Source organism: Phragmites australis, chromosome 15, assembly GCF_958298935.1.
Source record: "Phragmites australis chromosome 15, lpPhrAust1.1, whole genome shotgun sequence".
NCBI lineage: Eukaryota > Viridiplantae > Streptophyta > Magnoliopsida > Poales > Poaceae > Phragmites > Phragmites australis.
In genome coordinates this window covers 19,019,864-19,040,975 of record NC_084935.1, presented here as the reverse complement: position 1 = coordinate 19,040,975, position 21,112 = coordinate 19,019,864, and the positions used below count along the sequence as shown (strand labels likewise).

Genomic DNA, 21,112 nt, shown 5'->3' with positions numbered 1-21,112 from the left:
AGAGGTTGGTGGTCCCTGTACATTGGGACATAGAGGAGAAGCAGATATATGTATTTATCCAGTCTTAAGCCATAATACAGGAGAACAATGTGCTTGCCATGACATATACATCACCAAATTACAAACTTGGGCTTCTGGAAGGATCAATTTTTCAGTGGATGGGATGAAAACTTCAATAACTACACCGTCAAATACCATGTTCGTTTGCATTATAAGCCTGCTGACAGGTATAGTTTTTTTCTTTACTACACATATTATGCAGCTGTGTATTCCTTGATTTTAATAGCGACTCCTAAAGCTTTGATTTGGCTTTCGGTGTCCTGCATTACATGTCAAATTTTGATGTAAGAAGACTTTGAAGCCCAATTGATTCGGTAACTGGCATAAATTAGATTTGTGGCAAGGTACCTACCATCCATGTCACTAATCCAAGTTTTTTGTTATCTCAGGAATATGTTGTGAAGAAACGGAACTAAGGTGATGTATGACCTCACTACTACAGAAAACCCCTTCACTGCTGGCTCCAAAACCCCTTTCACTGTCGATTTTGGAGTTTTGGAGCCACCAGTGGACAACGGGCAGTGATAGTCGACTTCTATCAGTGCTGGCTTGGTGGACCGGCAGTGAAGGGTTTATCATTGCCGGCTGAAGGATTCAACCGGCAGTGATGCCTTGGGTATCACTACCGGCCGAAGGTTTGACCTGGCAATGTTTTCCCTCCCCCCCCCCCCCCCACGGTCCTCCTCTTTGTCCTCTCTGTACTCTCTCTCTCCTCAATCTCTCCATCTCTCTCAATACATGCATACAATGATACATATATTTACTGTAAATCAATAATAAAAATACCTTTATTAATACATAGTAATCAACACATATTACAAGTCAGGCATCGACAAACACACAATATTACAAGTCACCCCTGAAAAGTCAGTTGAGTTGAGCCAGTCCAGTATCTCGCTACTTCTCCCGTGACGAGGACTGCGTCCCCGCACTGATGATTGATGGCGTGAGTACGTCCAGGGATGCCGAGGGCCCGATGGTGGTGGAGTGGAGGACCCGGGAACGCCTGATCGACCTTTCGAGCGTCGCCTATGCTTCAGGCTTGCCGGCGTGTCAATGATATCGAAGTCTGACGCCTGAACGCCTCTAAGTTTTCAGGCTTCGGCCTCCTCTGTAGCACACTAACGGGTCACCCTCTCACCTCCTCCTCCTGGCCGTGTTTACCGGATACTGCTTCTTGCTCCTCCGTAGTACACAGCTCATGGGCTAGCCTCTCATCCTCCTCCTCATCCTCCTCTTTTGCATCATCGTTGGAAGGCCATGGTGTCCAAGAGATGTCCAACGATACCAACTTCGTATCATGCATAGTAATTCATATAATTCATTAACAAATGGAAAAATCTATGATTTACAACTGAATAAGTGTTTGCATTGACACAATGGTGGCATATCGTAAAACAGGTAATGTCATTTATTAATATTGTGTGAATTGCGGAAATAGAATACGTTGTAAAGCCCCTTGGTAGCCTTCCTCCTTGTTGCATACTCTCTACTTGAAGGTAAGGTATCATCTGAAGGTCTCGCACGCGTGGACGGCATGATCAGTTCATGAAACTTGCCATTTGGGTTGATAACATGTTCCAATAAGAACCCGGCTATCTGTTCTTGAAGGGCGCGTATTTCAGCAGGTTGTAACACACTTGTGCGTAGTTTGGAGTACTGCGTTTGAAGAATCGAAAGAATTAGTCCTTGAACACGTGTAAAAATTGAAAAGAAGGCATCGATATGTTATTTCATACCTCAAGGTCATTGAACCTAACAGCATCTCCGTCCAGGCTGAATGCGTGCATGAAAGTAAGAACATAAAATGTGTACAGATTGTTGCCGGGTGGCTACCTCATACACATCAAGAGGAAATGATTCGTCAGTGGAATGAATTGACTATTTTTATTCAGTAGGAAATGCAAGATATGAATATTTATTGTGTACCGGAAAGTCGGTTTTTACAGTGTACTCCTTCATGAATGGAAAGTGCATAACACTCTTCTTGTGGTATCTTGTGTACACCCTGTACGTGAATATGAATACCAATTAAACTTAGATACAATCGTCGAGAGATTACATGATCGAGTTAACTTGTTTAGCATGTCGATGAGGTTTTGGTATGTCGTCTGATCTCTCTTTGCTGAGTCCAACATAATAATCTTGCTCAAGTCTGGGTGGATGACAAAGAGGATCCAATTAAAACTGCAGAATATGTTACCATAGCAAATTAGTACTAGAATCGAGTTGCCAATAAAATGAGGATGCCCTAGCACACAAACATGTACTCATAGCTGTAGGGTAAGAGTATGAATTTCTTGTATTGGTGGTGACGCAGGCACTTCAATAAGTAGGCCTCGGTGAAGTCTGGATTCTTCGTTACAAATTTCTGGTTTAGAAGGCCAGGATCAATGAATCCTACTTTCTTATCTAAGTCTTGTTCATATGCTTCGATCTCCATTATACGAAAGAGAGAAGTTAGCTATGCAATTACAAGGTGCAAGATCATATAACGTGAATTATATGCATAAGTCACTTACAAAGTCTACGCTCTGACTATAGCCACATCGAGGGCATCTTCCTTGTACAGTTCATACAAGTATAAGAATTCCAACTAGAAGAAGTCGTACCCGTTGAGGAAATATTCTTCTTTGTATCTCACAGGGAACGCCTAAAAACCCTGCCTGGACTGCTCCAAGTACCATTGATGTAATCGACGCATTTGAGTTGTAAGTTTCCTTTCTATACCTGGTTTGACCAAAGGTTTACCCAACTCAAATGGCCATATAACATCTGACTTTGATATATCCGCTCCCACAGTAAGTCGTGCTAGTTCTTCTGTTGTTAATCTAGAAGAAGCTAGGAAGTCTGCAATGTTTGGAGCATCCTTAATGATTGGGCCTGGTTTGCTCTTAGCTTGCATCTTGCTAATGCGTTCATAGTTAGTTGGCGGCTTACTTGAAGCCTACCCCGTCTCTTTAGCTTTGGCCATTTTCATGAAAACATTCAAGGAATCTTTAGGAACAACAGGCTTCGGTAGAGGATGGAAATGAGACGTGACACTGGCATCCACAACCTTTTTTGTTTCCTCAGCAGTGAGTGAATAGACATCCTTAGGTTCTGCTAACTTCTTAGATGCCACTGACTTCTTAGATGATGTTGTCTGCTTAAATGTTGCAGAACCTGATCTTGTTTTTTGAGCTGATGGCTGGCTTCTTTATGGTGCTGGTTTCTTGAGCGATGGACTTCTTCGAGGAAATGGCCGAGGAGGTGGATTTCTTTTTGGAGATGGCTGAGGAGAGGGAAATCTTTGAGGCGACGACGGCCTGGGGTGTAGTGGAGAGTAGAGAGTCTCGGTAGCTATCCCTGGTGAAAACACTATGTAGACCTTCTCCCACTCAATGAATGTGCACGTTCTCTCCTATAGTGTTCGCCCCCTCCTTTGCAGGGTAGTCCACCTCAACATGGCGGTACTGGTCAACTGCCTCATCTACTTCGACTGCGGTGTAGCCCTCTGGTATTGTACGCACGTGCAAATATTCATGGGAGCCATGGGGATAAGCCACGTTGGAAGCCACCTTGATGGTAATGTTCCTAGCACCAATGTGTAGTGCACATGGTATCCGTGCTGTGATGAGATCCACAGGATAAGTGATGGGGTTAGCTCCCGGAAGTCTCGTGGATGCACAGCTACTCCGACGACCACCGGGGCTAGAGCGCACAACCTTAGGAGACGTTGTCGGCTGTTCCTATGGGATCACAATGGTGCCTCGTTCCCACATGAGGGCTTATGCTATTTTTTCTTCTGTATGTTCCCTCTCCTTTTTTAACAATTGTTCAAGCATTTACCTTATCCTAGCTTGTTCTGCCTCTCGTTCTGCATCTCTCTGTGCTTGGGATCTTTTTCAGCTCTTGTAACTGTTGACTTCGCCTTGGAATCCATATTTCCAACCCATCACCCTAACACCTCATGTGCGACCACAGTACTTCTTGTTTCCTAGGGCCAAAGTGAGCTCGTCCCTATCCCTGTCTGGCTTGAAAGCGCCTTGTGTTGACTGCTCGTGGGCTTCCGCAAGCTTTTTTGCAAGCGTTTTTGTCACTTCTGGTCTTTGGAGGTCATAAAGTATAAGCTTCTATCAGACGAGTAAGAAGCACCCCTCCCAAGAAAGAAGCGCATTGATCGCTCCAGCCCTCTGTCTCAGGTGTGACACCTCTCTCTTGCAGTTGATCTAGCTGTTGTTGCCACTGCCGTTCTTTCCTCACGTACCCATGGCTGCCAACTTTGTGGGGGTAGAGGTTCTTCTTTGAGTTTGCTTTGTTCATCGCACTCAACCTCTGTGCTTCTTCCGACGACTTGTAATCTGCAAAGGCTTGCCAATGATCTTGCAGTTGTGGCCTAATGAGGACATGTCCAGTAAGGATCCAATATCCAAATCTGATACAAGTGCTAATGACATTGTGGGACCAATCACTAGAAGCAGGTCTAAGAAACTAGAGAAGGAAATACAAGCCCAGGTGAATGCTAACCTTTATTCATCTAATTCTGATATCTCAGGAAATATGCTACTTTCATATTCTTCTTTTATGATTCTCAGAAATGACGGTTTACCCAAAGGCATTTAGCATATGAAGGCACTGTATCAGAAATAAAGAGCTACAAGCAATTAAATCATTGAACAGCTCTTAATAAAGGAGAGAAGACACTAGAGGCAACCATTGCATGCAGAATTGAGTGGCTATTACCTGCTGTTAAAAAGAAATAAAGAGCCATAAAGCTCATAATAGACTTTATGCCCACCATCTGCATGCATGCATGTGTGCACGCACAGATTTCAGTTTCTTGTAAGCATTATATATAGCTATGTAGAGGAAGGCAGGGGGACTTTTTTGCTATTCTGTAATCAGAACATATATTTGTGATAATATGAATTCTAGTGAGTCTTGAGGGGCTTACAACCTTTGTTCTTTCGATTCCTGAGGGGATTGCAGAACGCTGAACTGCGGTTCATCCCGTTCGTGCCTTCACGTCTAAACGGCGTGATTGCGTGGGCTGGTTCGTCGGTACGTGGAAGGGCGATTGTCTCGGTAGTTCGTCACGTGTGCAAAATCTCGTGGTGCACTGCCTCTTCGTCAGGTCATGTGGTGACAGTTATCTCAATTACTTACTTCCACCGTGAAGATCGGGCCACAAAAAGTGTTCGCGTGTATTTCTGTAAGCGCGATCATATCATCTTGATATCAGAGCCTCCGTTGCCACGGTTGGATTGTTCTACCCTGTTAGTTTAGATTAATTTGTTTTCTGTCCTATAGTCCAAGAATATTCTAAAAAAAATATTACCTAGCCTCTTTTTGCATCTGGTTTTAGTTTGTATTTTTGAGTTTTAATCCATTGGGTCATTGTCTAGTTGCTGATTGAATATTTCTGCCTTTGCTGCTACAGTACTATATTCAATTTCCCACATACTAGTTTTACTTCTTGAACTACAATTTGTTTCATGTGTATCAATCAGCCCACAAAAAATAGCCTGAACTTTCACATATATCTTTTCGTGCATGTTCCTAGACCAGCCTATTCTGGTGATATGAGTTTGTTCCGCTGAGAGTGTATATGCAGAACAAAAAAAAAAAGAAAAAGAAAGAAAGAAATATATTCAGAAAAAAAAGAGACACCTGAAAAGATTGAAACAAAAAAAAAATAGAGTCGTTGAAAAGAAAGAGAGAGAACATAGTTTGGGCTAGCATTCAGTTGGTGCAGATCTTTCAAGTACTTGTGCTTTCACTGTGTTGGTTGCATTCCTATCCATATATCTTTGATCAGCAACATAGGCTTGTGATTCACTTGGATTATTATTCGATTGTGCATCACTAATTTGCAGATTGCAGCCCTGTCAAATTTTTTTTCCCACCCAACCCCACCCAAAGCAACCCGAGAATTGTGCACCGTCGTCTCTGGTACAATCATTCTTCCACTGCTGATTACCGCCATGGTTCTCAACCTTTAGGGTGACAAAGAACATTGCTAAGTAAGGGGTGAGGGAGTGATTCCACATACATACACATATTTTTTTCCTACTACTAACATGGCAGGCAATGACGATACACATGCTTCCACTTCAAATGTGGGTGCTGGTGTTTCTCTTGAGGAGTTCCAGCAGATGCGAGCACAAATGGCATACCTTCTACAGCTGATGCAAGGTCTGCAGGTTACACCACCTCAGGTGCCACCTGCGGCTCATCTAGTGGATGGCGATGATGACCATACAACTTTGGAGAATGAGGCTGCACGTATTCAAGCAGAGGCTGCAGCTCGTGCACCTGATCTGCCCCTTATCCTGGACAGGCCACTGGTCGGGGCCGATTGGATGGCCTCAACAATATTCCAGCGGTTCTTGGTCGACCACAATTTGTTGGTCGTGCCCGCAGAGTTCCTATTGCACATGCTGGTTATGAAGATCCAGACTTCATAGACTATGATGACCATCAACATGGTGAACATATTGGTCGTCATCACGATTACGAGGATCGCCCTTTTGCTGGTTAAGATGGTCATCGTGCCAGACTGCATGGTGCTCCTGAACGACGTCGTGATGATGATGGTTTGGGAAAGGTTAAAGTGTCCATCCCTTCATTCACAGGAAAAGAGGATGCTAATGCTTATTTTGAGTGGGAAACCAAGGTGGATCAAATATTTGATTTATATGAATATTCTGCAGAAAAGAAAGCAAAGCTTGCTGCAATTGAGTTTAAAGGCTATGCTGTCACTTGGTGGAACCAAGTCCGTGCTGAATTCCACCGTGTAGGACATGATTATATCACTTGGGAAGAAATGAAGCGAGAGATGAGGAGACGTTTTGTTCCTGCATATTACACTCGTGAATTGCATTTGCGGCTGAAGCATTTAGTCCAAGGAGATCGCACTGTTGATGAGTATTTTCAAGAAATGGAAATGTGCCTACTTCGTACAATGATCAATGAAGATGAAGAGTCCAAGATGGCTCGTTTCTTAGTTGGGCTGAACAAACAGATTGCAAACAAGGTGGACATGACAAGTTACACTGATATGACTGAGTTAGTTCATTTTGCTAAGCGGGCAGAACGACAGATTATTTCCGAATCTTCTCAACGTCGAGCTACTGTTGCAGTTGGTAATACTTCAGCTCCCTGGCATCGTCCACAGCAGCAAGGTGCTGGATCGCGATCATCTGCATTTTGTGCACCTTTTACACCTTCACGTCAAGCATCGTCAACAGCAAAGCCATTTGAGGCCAAGAACAAAGAAGCACCTTTCAATCGTTCTACTTCTTCTCATTCCGATAGCAAGAAGAAGACAAGTAACATTGAGTGTTTTAAGTGTGGTGGACATGGCCATAAACAAGCTGAATGTCCTAATCGTCGTACTATTATCGTTCTTGCTGATGGTTCATATGATTCAGAAAGTGATACAGACGATGCACAAGATGACATACTTTCAGAAGATGAGAATATTGAGACTTATGAGTATGAGGCTGAGGACGGTGACTGTGAGTTGAACCTGAATTGTTTGGCACGCCCATCGTTTCAGTTTGTTGGTGAGCTGAGTGGTCCATCAATTACCACTCCAGATATTGCCCAAGATATTACTCATGCTGATTTTGATGCTCTTCTTGCTGATTTGAGTGATCTGGAAGCTGATATTTCTGCTCCTGTATTGCTGAGCACTCATTCAATAGTAGACAAGGTTATTTGTGTCCCTGAAGTAGGCGAGGAGTTGCCACTATTGTCTTTTTCATCTACTCATCTCTCCAATCTACTTCTTCAAGTTTGTTCCATGACATGGATATATCAAATCATTCTTTGGTGGTTCGTCGTGTTCTTTCTACACAGTTGGTCGCAGCTGAGAAAGGACAAAGGCATAACTTTTTCCAATCACGATGCAAAGTGAAAGGGCAGGTATGTCGATTTATCATTGATGGTGGCAGTTGCAATAATATTGTAAGTGCACTACTTGTTGAGAAGCTTGGTTTGCAGACACGCCGTCATCCACATCCGTATCATATGCAATGGCTCAATAATTCAGGAACTGTCAAAGTGTCCTCCATGGTGAGGTTATCATTCTCCATTGGTGATTATCATGATGAGGTGAATTGTGATGTTGTTCCTATGCAAGCATGCCACATACTGTTGGGGCGTCCCTGGCAATTTGATGTGGACTCTATACATTTTGGTCGCTCTAATAAGCATACATTTGTGCATAAAGAGAAAAAAGTTGTTCTGGTTCCATTATCGCCGGAGGAAATCCATGCTTCTGATGTTGCTCGGAAAAAGAGAGAGGAGAGTGAGAAAAGACAATTGAGTGAGAACCACAGTGGTAAGAGAGCGGATCCTCAGCCATCCTACTCCAAAAAGCCTACTGACAACACCACATGAGTTCAACAAAAAAATGAGTGTTTGTTAGTGAGGAAGAGTGATTTGAGAGATGTGAGAAATGCCACAACACCATTCTTTGTACTCTTGTACAAGGAACATGCTGAAACTAATGACTTAACATCTATATTGCCTAGTGCTGTTCTTGATTTATTACAGGATTATGAAGATGTGTTCCCTAATGAGGTGCCACCTGGTCTTCCTCCTATTTGCGGCATCGAGCATCAAATTGATTTGGTTCCTGGTGCAACTCTTCCGAATCGACCACCATATCGTACAAATCCTGAAGAAACAAAGGAAATTGAAAAGCGAGTAAAAGAACTTCTGGATAAAGGGTACGTGCGAGAGTCTCTTTCTCCCTGTGCTGTTCCTGTGCTTTTGGTACCTAAGAAAGATGGATCTTGGAGAATGTGTATTGATTGCCGTGCCATTAATGCTATTACTGTGAGATATCGTCATCCCATTCCTAGGCTTGATGATATGCTAGACGAGTTGTGTGGATCTGTCATTTTCTCCAAAATTGACTTATGTAGTGGTTATCATCAAATCCGTATGAAACCTGGTGATGAATGGAAAACCGCTTTCAAGACAAAGTTTGGATTGTATGAGTGGTTAGTCATGCCATTTGGTTTGACTAATGCACATTCTACATTTATGCGTTTAATGAACCATGTCTTGAGATCTTTTATTGGCAAGTTTGTGGTTGTATATTTTGATGATATCCTGATTTACAGTAAATCTTTGGACTCACATATTGATCATATTCGTCAAGTATTAGCAGTTTTGCGAGCTGAACAGTTGTATGGTAATATTGCAAAGTGCTCCTTTTGCACAGATTGTGTTGTTTTCCTTGGTTTTGTTGTCACATCACAGGGAATACAAGTGGATGAAGGGAAAATCAAGGCCATAAAAGATTGGCCTAGTCCTGCAAATGTGAGCCAACTTCGAAGTTTTCATGGCATTGCTGGTTTTTACCGCCGATTTGTGAGAGATTTCAGTACAATCGCTACACCTTTGAACAATTTGACAAAGAAAGATATTCCATTCAAGTGGGGAGTAGAACAAGAAGTTTTCCAAGAGTTAAAAAGATGACTTTGTGAAGCACCACTACTACAACTACCAGATTTCGGTAAGACTTTTGAAATTGAGTGTGATGCTAGTGGAATTGGTATTGAAGGTGTGTTACTCCAAGAGGGAAGACCTGTTGCATATTTTTCTGAAAAGCTAAGTGGTCCACATCTGAATTACTCTGTTTATGATAAAGAACTCTATGCCTTAGTTCGTGTCTTGGAAAATTGGCAACATTACCTATGGCCTAAAGAGTTTGTTATCCATTCTGATCATGAGGCATTGAAATATCTTAAAAGTCAAGGAAAGTTAAATCGTCGTCATGCTAAATGGATCGAATTCGTTGAAACATTTCCCTATGTTGTAAAACATAAGAAAGGTAAGGATAATATTGTTGCTGATGCTTTATCAAGAAGATGTGCTTTGATTACTCAACTCGAAAATAAAGTGCTTGGTCTTGAATCTGTTAAAACACTTTATTCTGATGATTCTGATTTTAAAGATGTGTTTTCTAAGTGTGTTGAAGGGAGAGGTTCAGAAAAGTTTTATATACATGATGGATTTTTGTTCCGCGCTAAAAAGTTATGTATTCCAGCTTGTTTTGTGCGTAGTGTTCTTTTACAGGAGGCACACGCCGGTGGTTTAGCTGGCCATTTTGGAGTTAAGAAGACCCTATAGATTCTCTCAGACCATTTCTTTTGGCCTCACATGAGGCGTGATGTCCAGCGCCATATCAAGAGATGCACAGCATGCTTGAAAGCTAAGTCTCGCCTCAATCCTCATGGTTTATACATTCCGTTACCTATTCCTAGCGTACCGTGGGAAGACATTTCTATGGATTTTGTTCTTGGATTACCTCGGACTCAGAGGGGGAGGGATTCTATCTTTGTTGTAGTTGATCGGTTTTCAAAGATGGCCCATTTTATTCCATGTCATAAGACTGATGATGCTTCACATGTAGCTGATTTATTTTTCAGGGAGGTCGTCCGTTTACATGGAGTACCGAAGACAATTGTTTCTGATCATGATACAAAATTTTTGAGCTATTTTTGGAAGACATTGTGGTGTAAACTGGGAACCAAGTTACTATTTTCGACTACATGCCACCCATAAACAGATGGTCAAACTGAGGTTGTCAATCGTACTTTATCAACACTGCTACGTGCTATCTTGAAGAAGAATTTAAAGTTGTGGGAGGAGTGCCTTCCTCATGTTGAGTTTGCTTATAACAGGGCAGTACACTCCACCACTAATTTTTGTCCTTTTGAAATTGTTTATGGTTTTAAACCCCATACTCCAATAGATCTTTTGCCCCACCATTGCAGGAGAGGGTGAATTTGGATGCTGCCAAGCGCTCAGAAATAATCAAGAGCTTACATGTCGAGACGAGGATGAACATTGAGAAGAAGTCACTTCAGTATGCAAAACAGGCCAACAAGGGCAGGAAAAAGGTTACATTTCAACCAGGTGATCTTGTGTGGTTACATCTTCATAAGGAGCGATTTCCTCAAAAACGCAAGAATAAGTTATCCCCAAGAGGAGATGGGCCTTTCAAAGTACTTGAACGAATAAATGACAATGCTTACAAGATCGAGTTACCATCAGATTACACTGATGTCAGTGCAACGTTCAATGTCAAAGACTTACTTCCAGTCGAGGATGACTCCTTTTCAAGAGGGGGAGGCTAATGAGGACATGTCCAGTAAGGATCCAATATCCAAATCTGATACAAGTGCTAATGACATTGTGGGACCAATCACTAGAAGCAGGTCTAAGAAACTAGAGAAGGAAATACAAGCCCAGGTGAATGCTAACCTTTATTCATCTAATTCTGATATCTCAGGAAATATGCTACTTTCATATTCTTCTTTTATGATTCTCAGAAATGACAGTTTACCCAAAGGCATTTAGCATATGAAGGCACTGTATCAGAAATAAAGAGCTACAAGCAATTAAATCATTGAACAGCTCTTAATAAAGGAGAGAAGACACTAGAGGCAACCATTGCATGCAGAATTGAGTGGCTGTTACCTACTGTTAAAAAGAAATAAATAGCCATAAAGCTCATAATAGACTTTATGCCCACCATCTGCATGCATGCATGTGTGCACGCACAGATTTCAGTTTCTTGTAAGCATTATATATAGCTATGTAGAGGAAGGCAGGGGGACTTTTTTGCCATTCTGTAATCAGAACATATATTTGTGATAATATGAATTCTAGTGAGTCTTGAGGGGCTTACAACCTTTGTTCTTTCGATTCCTGAGGGGACTGCAGAACGCTGAACTGCGGTTCATCCTGTTCGTGCCTTCACATCTAAACGGCGTGATTGCGTGGGCTGGTTCGTCAGTACGTGGAAGGGCGATTGTCTCGGTAGTTCGTCGCGTGTGAAAAATCTCGTGGTGCACTGCCTCTTCGTCAGGTCACGTGGTGACAGTTATCTCAATTACTTACTTCCACCGTGAAGATCGGGCCACAAAAAGTGTTCGCGTGTGTTTCTGTAAGCGCGATCATATCATGGCCACTTGCGGAAATCTGGCGTTGTACCATTTTGCACATATGTTCAGTCCAGTGTGCCATTCCAGTTCTTAAATGAAAGGCCCATGATCATTAGCGTCTTACACTTAACTACTTTCATATATGTCTCTTCAGGGAAGTCGAACTTATCTAATATATTGGGCCACAAGATGTCGTTGTTGATCGAATCTGGAACCACATGCAGATCACCTCGTTCGCTAGTCCACAATCTGTAGCTGATGGACACGTGATCCTTAACAGCAATCCCACAGACTGACTTGTATGACCCTAGAACTCTCTCAGGTGCAGTTGGCTCCCCTACTAGAGACACCTCCATGATCACAAATCACCCGGTAGGCATCTTCGAGGGACCTCGGACACGATGCCGCGCCTGGGATTGCTCATTGTCGTGACCCTCCAGAGCATTAAGCATCTGCGCAGATGCAAAAAAACTATTGGGACCTATACGATAATATGAAGAAGAGATGCATTCATCTAATTATGAATTACGTCATCGACTCTACAGGCACCTATTTGTTCCAGGTTGAGGTAGTGTCTTGGGCTACCTTGTTTAATGTTTGACGGCAGCACTACATCTCCTTCTGGCACCTAGGCTGGATCGGTGGTTGGTGGTGCTATTCCTTCTTGAAATTCTGCATACGATGACAATGAGTGGTTGAGTAGTATACATATAGAGAGCTGATAAAGGAGGGAGGCAGAGATAAAGCCGATGAGGGAGGGAGAGAGGCTATCGAAAGAGTGAGATAACCATGAAGGAGTCGATAGATAGAATGCATACACATACAACATTGTAATTGAGTACGTTAGAACCACATTTAACCAAAAAAAAGTCACATCTAACATAGCAAAATAGGCATAAGGGTACTGACAATTGACATATTGTTCTTACAGAGAATATTCAAAAATGATATACTACAAACCACACTAACACCAAAGAATATTATGGCAAAGAACTATTAGGATCAGTGGCTCTAGCAAATGGCCTTATTAGGACTTCAATATTGATTACATGTTCAGAGAGAACGCATTCTTTGCTGACTTGAGAAGAATGCTTCCTCTCCAAACCCACAAAATCAGTACTAAAATTCTAGAAATAATAAAGAAATACAGCCTCGAGCCATATCATCATCGTCACTATTATTTGATTGATCCACATCAGATTATGGAGATAATTATATACGACTGCAAGCTCGACTGGGATAGTGAAAAGATGTGCAAGGTGCATGTGTAACAACCATCCCAGTCGAGCTTTGCAGTCATATATATGGTAAATAGTTATCTCCTTTCATCATTTGCGACTGCAAAATATGCTTGAGGACCACCCGAATATAAAAATCAAGAAATAAAGTAGTTCATATACACTGAACATGAACATACACTTAAGTGCCATGAGTACAGAAGCAAAACCACATCCCATCAAGCAAGACAATGAACTGAACAGCATATGGATGATTGAATAAAATTGCTCTCAGATAAATATAACAATTAGCCCCAGGACTACGATATCCTACTCCCTAATTGTCCATTTGACATATGACAAGCTGGGCTAGAAGCTAAGATCATAACTAGATGTAAAACTGAAAAAAAATGTTCTCTGAAATTGAGCTTTCTTCCTGGACAATGTTGCTGGACATAAAAGCTAACAGGGAGAGGATTACTCTTTGAGAAACAAGCACTAAACGAGTAGCAAAATATCACAGTAGTACCAAAGGTTTTCCTGTTCTTCCAGAATTCAATCAAAACAAGATTAATTGAATCAACAAATACATCAGCTCCTAGTCCAGGAATCAAGCCTAACTGGCAATGTACAAACTACCAACAATAAGCACAGGGACTAAACAATGGAATGTACCACTACTATCAGGGCAATTTGTGCCGATCCAACAACAGTGAACAAACAGATTTAACACCTATTGCACTTAGACATCTAGCCGAACCTCAGTGTTCCATTTGATCATCACAGAGCATATCACCTCCAACAAAGCACCTCCACCAACACAGCACCACTACCAATTGAATGCTTGAGCACCAAAGTTCTAAACACCAGAATTGAGCTCACTCGACTAAATTTCAATTGACTAAACCACCCAGTGGTGAAACCAGAACTCCATTACCAAATCAACTATTAACCTCATAGTACCTATCACTTCGCAGCAACCACAAACACCGTCTGGGAGATGGAGGGAGATGGCGGGTGGTGGAGTACTCACCATGATGATGTATTGGGGCTTGGGAGCACAAGAATGGCGCCGGGGAGGAGGACGAGAATGGCGCCGGGGAGGAGCATGGCGACGGCGGTGGGGAGGAGGATGACGGTGTTGAGGAGGATGGGAATGGCACCGGGTAGGAGGACGGAGAGGGTGGCGGGGAGGAGGATGACAACGTCGAGGAGGACACGGACAGTGGGCACGGGCTCATGGACCTCTGGCAGTGTGGGCTCCTCTGCGTTGGGAGGTGTTTCGGAGGACGACATAGGGAACGAGAAAAATTTTCTAAGTGTCAAAGGGTGCAGGGCATCGAGCTATTTTATAGGTGAGGACTTTCACTGCCAGCTAAATATGACCACCGATAGTGAAATGGTACCTTCACTGCCAGCTTACTAGGAAAACCGGTAGTGGAACTACTTTCACTGCTGGCTCAATAAGTACACTGGCAGTGAAAGTAGTTTCACTGCCAGCCCAATATGTCCACCGACAGTGAAACCCCTTTCATTGCTGGTGCAGCGGGGTGCAAAAAAATTATTTTAGCTTCGCGCGCGCACGCAGACTCGAACTCAAGCCCTACACCAAGTAACACTGAACAAACCGCTGCGCTACTCAGGTGATTTTGGTTGAGTTTGTACTATCTATATTTATTAACATTAAGTTGACCTAGCAGACCTAATACATTTTCACTGTTGGCTTAATAAGTACACCAGCAGTGAAACTAGTTTTCACTGCAGTTTCACTGCCAGCCCAATATGTCCATCGGCAGTGAAACCCCTTTCATTGTTGGTGTCGCGGGGTGTAAAAATTTTATTTTAGCTTCACGCGCGCGCTCTGAGACTCGAACCCAAGCCCTACACCAAGTAAGACTGAACAAAACTGCTGCGCTACTCAGCTGATTTCGATTGAGTTTGTACTGTCTATATTTATTAACATTAAGTTGACATAGTAGACCTAATACATATTTATTTAATTTTTGTATATACCTAAAATCAAAAGTCAATATGCTCAATAATAAATATATCTTCCACCATACACTACAAATTGAAGCTTCATAACAAAAGTGATGTATAATTGCATCTAAAACAAATTCATACATAGTAATTAATACAGTTTAGCTACTTTGTCTTAACAGTTTGCCCTTCATTATGATCACGACGTACATAGGGAGGTTCACCGGTGTCTTCCATGGGACCTAGGTCGATGTCCTCTCCGAAAGGAGGTAGCGCGTCGAAATGATTGTAGTCTTCCTCGTCAAGAGCATTTTCCACTCCGACAATCTTTTTTTCCTTGAAAAACCATGTGGCGCTCCTCCTTGTTAGTCGGGTCCGAGTTCTTAACATAGAAGATCTGCATAACATCATTCGCAAGTATAAATGGTTCTTCTCTATATCCAACGAGTTTTTGGTCCACTGTAGTAATACCGTACTTGTCGATCCTCACACCCCCTGGGAGTCTGACCCATTGGTACTGGAAAAGAGGAACCTTTGATACTCCATAGTCGAGCTCTCAGATCTCCTCTATGAATCCATAATAGGTCTCCCTATTTCCATTGCAGTCGCAGACATCTATACGGACACCGCTATTTTAGTTGGAGCTCTTATTATCTTGAGCTCTTGTATAAAATATATAGCCATTCATGTCATATCCTCGAAATATGAGGATTGTAGTAGACAGTCCGTGAGCCAACATATTCAACTGAGCACATTCTATCTGCTTATGCATCACTAATCTATTTGAGATTCATGTAGTCGATGCAGAAATCAATGACCTCCTCGGTTCCCTAGCCCTCGGCCACGCAGCCTTCCGGCTGATTTCGGTTACAAACATATTTCTTAAGAACTCCCATGAACCTCTCAAAAGGGTACATCTGATGCAGAAACACGGGGCCAAGAATACGTATCTCTTTCACAATGTGAATAATGAGATGCACCATGATATCAAAACACGATGGAGGGAACAACGCCTCAAGCTGGGATAGAGTCTCGACCATGTCTTCCTGCAGCTTATCTAGCTTGGTCAGATCGATGGCCTTCTGTAATATCATGTTGAATAATGAACATAGCTTTATGATTGGGTTTCAGACCTTCGACGGCAGAATACCTCTAATTGCATTTGGAAGCATCTATATCATCATCACATGATAATCATGAGACTTCAAGTTTTTCATGTTTACTAGTCTCTTTATGTTGGCGGAGTAACCGGATGGAACTTTGATGCCATGCAAGCAGTTGCACATTGTAATTTTCTCCGCCTTGCTCAAATTGTAGCTCGCGGGGCCAAGATATTTGTTGCCTTCTTCCATCTCTTCGGGATGTAGATCATGTCTGAGTTTCAAACATTTTAGGTCCTTCCATGCTTGGAGTGTATCCTTTGTTTTGCCAGGTATGTCTAGTAACGTACCAATCAAGCTATCACACACATTCTTCTCAATATGCATGACATCGATTGCGTGTCGAACCACCAAATCCAGCCAATATGCTAAGTCATAAAAGACAGATTTCTTTTTGAGCATAGGAGCTCTATATTAGATTTCGGAACCGGTGTATTCCCGTGTCCCTTTCTAAGGATAACCCTAAGTCCCTATCTCCCAGTGCGATGCTTAGGAGGTGATCGAGTCTCAACTTTCCCATCAAAAACTCTCTTGTTGCTGCGGTACAGGTGATCCATGTGAAGAAATTTATGATGAGGTACACCATTTTTCAGCTGTTCTTCAGCCACAAACTCTTTGTTTCATCCAAGCAATGCACACATACACAGTAGCCTTTGACAATCTAGCCCAATAGGTTGCCAAGGGTGGCTGTAGTTGTCTCTGATGTACTATTCTAACTTTTTTCACATGTGTCACATAGGACCATATACTTTGCACTCTTGTTTCCATACTATCGATAAGAATCCTTGAGATCATGATACATCTTAGTGCTTTCTAATTTCTGAGAATTCTATAGATTTAGCACTCTTGATAAGTCTCCTTTATTTTTTTAATGATCTTCTCATCTGTTGATTGACCTTGGCAGACCTTTTTATCCTTGAAGATTTAGTAAGCCATATCCTAATTCCAAGGAAAGAGTACTTGTTCTTAGCAATCACTTCTGTGGTCAAAGTGCAGCTTCTGGGTATTGTCCTTCCTTTAGCACACTTTATTACCTCATTACCTTTGTTGACTAGCCGTTTCCAATATCTATCTTTAGGTTCCAGAACCAAGAGATTAGCTAGAAAGACTACCCCCCTTAAAAAGGAGCGGACTTCTCTGACTTACATTTCTAGTTCTTGAGAAGTAGATAGACATGTCGCCTTTGATATGGAATATATCACTCTTTTTTCTGTGCCTACTGAGCTTCTGTGAGCTTGATGGGATCTCGTCGATCTTAGCTATCTTGAGTTACAACTTGAAAGTCGTGACAATCTGAATGTTGAACTGAGATCTTCATATGGGATTTGGGGTTGATCTAGTTTCGTGCGGGGTGCTTCGTGGGACATCTTTTGACCCAACGTGTAGGTTCTCCATAGTGGACACACATCTTCTTATCGTCAAGTACAAGTGATGGAGCTGGAGTGCCCGATCTTTCGGTGAGAGGGATAACTTCGATTTGTGGAGGAGGTGACTCTCGCGATCCGACTACGAACGAACAGGTCGTGGCGCCTTAGCAATCGCTGAACCAACTCCAAATGGTTATTGACCTTGCTGGTGGCAAGATCAACCTGAACACGAGGTTCTATTCCTGCAAGCAATCGAAGAACAAGCAAGAACAAGATGAAGGCAAAACTGAATATCAATCGCTCACGAATTGGGGTTCACAATGGCTGTCCACAGGTGGCCGCTGAGCACAACTGCAGCACAAGACGTTTGCACAATGGCTAAACTTATCAAAGAAAACCCAAGCAAAAGAGGGGGTGCAGCCCCTGGCTAAATAGGGGGAGGAGGCGTGAGGAAGGTAGGCGCCCAGCCTGCCCACAAGGCAGGGAATAGGCGCCCAAACAGCCACACGCCATCTCCTTGATCCCCTTTCCTGATTTAGGTGGCGCAGCACCTTCCTGGTTATTTCTTGACAAAACTAAAAACACATAGGTGGCCAGCACCTAGACATTATTCTGGGCAGGTTCATCATGAGCATAGATGGCGCATGCACTTAGGAAACTTCTGGTCCTTCATTCTTCAAAATCATCACAAAGTTTAATTCACGTGCACGAGCTCGAGTGAGTGGTCCTGGTGGCGCCTGTGCTGGTTCAGTTGGAGTAGCCATTCCCGTGTCGGGGTTGATGTCCTCATCATCCTCCCCTTCTTGAATCGAAGTCGTCCTCGACGGCAGCTCCTCATCCTCGCCCGCATATGGTTTCAAATCTACAACATTAAAACTAGAGGAAACACCATATTCTGCAGGCAGGTCAAGTATATAAGCATTATCATTAATTTTCTTTAACACCTTGAAGGGACCAGCAGCACGTGGCATCAGCTTAGACCTGCGCAAAGTAGGAAAGCGATCCTTGCGCAAATGCAACCAAACCAAGTCACCAGGTTCAAAAGTAACAAGTTTACGTCCTTTACTACCAACAGCCTGATTTTTAGCATTAGTGTGCGCAATGTTCTGCTGCGTTTGCTCATGGATGTCCAACATTTGTTTAACACGTGCAACAGCATCTACATGTTGGGCGTCCAAAGGATCAAAGGACAGCAAGTCAATTGGCGCCCGTGGAATGTAACCATAGACAACCTGAAAAGGGCACATTTTCGTGGAGGAATGTGTAGCACGATTGTAAGCAAACTCGACATGGGGCAAGCAATCCTCCCAAAGTTTCAGATTCTTGTCTAACACAGCCCTAAGCATGGTAGATAAGGTTCTGTTCACAACCTCAGTTTGCCCATCTGTTTGTGGGTGACAAGTGGTGCTGAAAAGCAATTTAGTTCCTAGTTTATTCCAAAGAGATCTCCAAAAATGACTTAGGAACTTAGCATCGCGATCTGAGACTATTGTATTTGGAACACCATGTAAACGAATAATCTCACGAAAGAACAATTCAGCAACGCTGCTAGCATCATCAGTTTTATGACATGGTATGAAGTGAGCCATTTTAGAGAATCGATCAACAACCACAAAGATACTATCCCTCCCCTTCTTAGTTCGAGGTAAGCCCAAAACAAAATCCATAGAAATATCGAGCCAAGGAGAAGTAGGGACAGGTAACGACATATACAAACCGTGGTTGTTCAGGTGTGACTTAGCTTTCTGGCACGTGGTGCAGCATGCAACAAAGCGCTCCACGTCGCGGCGCATCTGGGGCCAAAAGAAGTGTGCGGCCAGAATCTCCTGTGTCTTGTAAACGCCAAAGTGTCCCATGAGGCCGCCACCATGCGCTTCCTGCAACAGCAAAAGACGAACCGAGCTTGCTGGAATACATAGCTTGTTAGCGCGGAACAAGAACCCATCGTTTACATGGAATTTACCCCATGGTTTACCATCCTTGCAATGCATCATGATGGCCTTAAAATCAGGATCATTGGCGTATTGTTCTTTCACAGTTTGTAAGCCAAAAATTTTAAAGTCTAACTGGGACAGCATGGTGTATCTACGCGACAAAGCATCAGCAATAATGTTGTCTTTCCCGTTCTTGTGTTTGATGATGTAAGGAAAAGACTCTATGAATTCTACCCACTTAGCATGCCGACGGTTCAGATTGGTTTGGCTACGAATATGTTTTAAAGCCTCATGATCAGAATGAATAATAAACTCGCGAGGCCATAAATAATGCTGCCAAGTTTGTAGAGTGCGAACCAAAGCGAAAAGTTCTTTGTCATAAGTTGAATAATTCAGACTAGCACCGCTTAATTTTTCGCTAAAGTAAGCCACTGGTTTTCCCTCTTGAAGCAAAACACCGCCCAATCCAATACCACTAGCATCGCATTCAAGTTCAAACATCTTATTGAAATCAGGAAGCTGTAGTAAGGGGGCATGTGTCAACTTATCTTTTAGGATGGTGAATGCCTCTTCTTGTGCCGTACCCCAGGAGAAAGGAATGCCCTTTTTGGTGAGCTCATGCAACGGGGCGGCAATGATCACGCACAAACCGTCGGTAGAATCCTGCAAGCCCAAGAAAACTCCGAATCTGCGTAACTGTCGTCGGCGTGGGCCAGCTCTGGATGGCGTCAATCTTGCTGCTGTCCACCTCAATGCCCTGTGGAGTAACAACATAGCCAAGAAACGACACACGTTGTGTGCAGAAGTTGCACTTTTCCAAGTTACCAAATAAACGGGCAGCGCGCAAAGCATCAAAAACAGCACGCAAATGTTCCAAATGCTCTTCCATAGACTTGCTGTAAATCAGAATATCGTCGAAATAAACAACCACAAACAGTCCTATGAACGGCCTCAAAACTTCATTCATTAAGCACATAAATGTGCTGGGAGCATTAGTCAATCCAAACGGCATAACTAACCATTCATATAAGCCAAATTTTGTTTTAAATGCCGTTTTCCATTCATCCCCAAGTTTCATTCTAATCTGGTGGTACCCGCTACGCAAATCGACCTTGGAGAATATAACAGCACCGCTAAGCTCATCAAGCATATCATCAAGGCGAGGTATAGGATAGCGATAACGAATCGTGATATTGTTAATCGCGCGACAATCTACGCACATGCGTCAGGTACCATCCTTCTTTGGAACAAGTACAACAGGAACAGAGCAAGGGCTAAGAGACTCACGAATGTAGCCCTTATCAAGTAACGCTTGGACTTGGCGCTGAATCTCCTTTGTTTCAGCGGGATTGGTACGGTACGGGGCACGGTTGGGAAGCTGGGCGCCTGGGATGAGGTCGATCTGGTGCTCAATGCCGCGAATGGGAGGAAGACCTGGTGGTA

At 42.9% G+C, this 21,112-nt stretch overlaps 1 pseudogene; it reads left to right on the top strand.

Annotated features, from left to right (window-relative positions):
- Positions 1-6,122: 6,122 nt before the first annotated feature.
- Positions 6,123-11,201, top strand: LOC133892179 (uncharacterized; annotated as a pseudogene).
- The last annotated feature ends 9,911 nt before the right edge of the window (positions 11,202-21,112 follow it).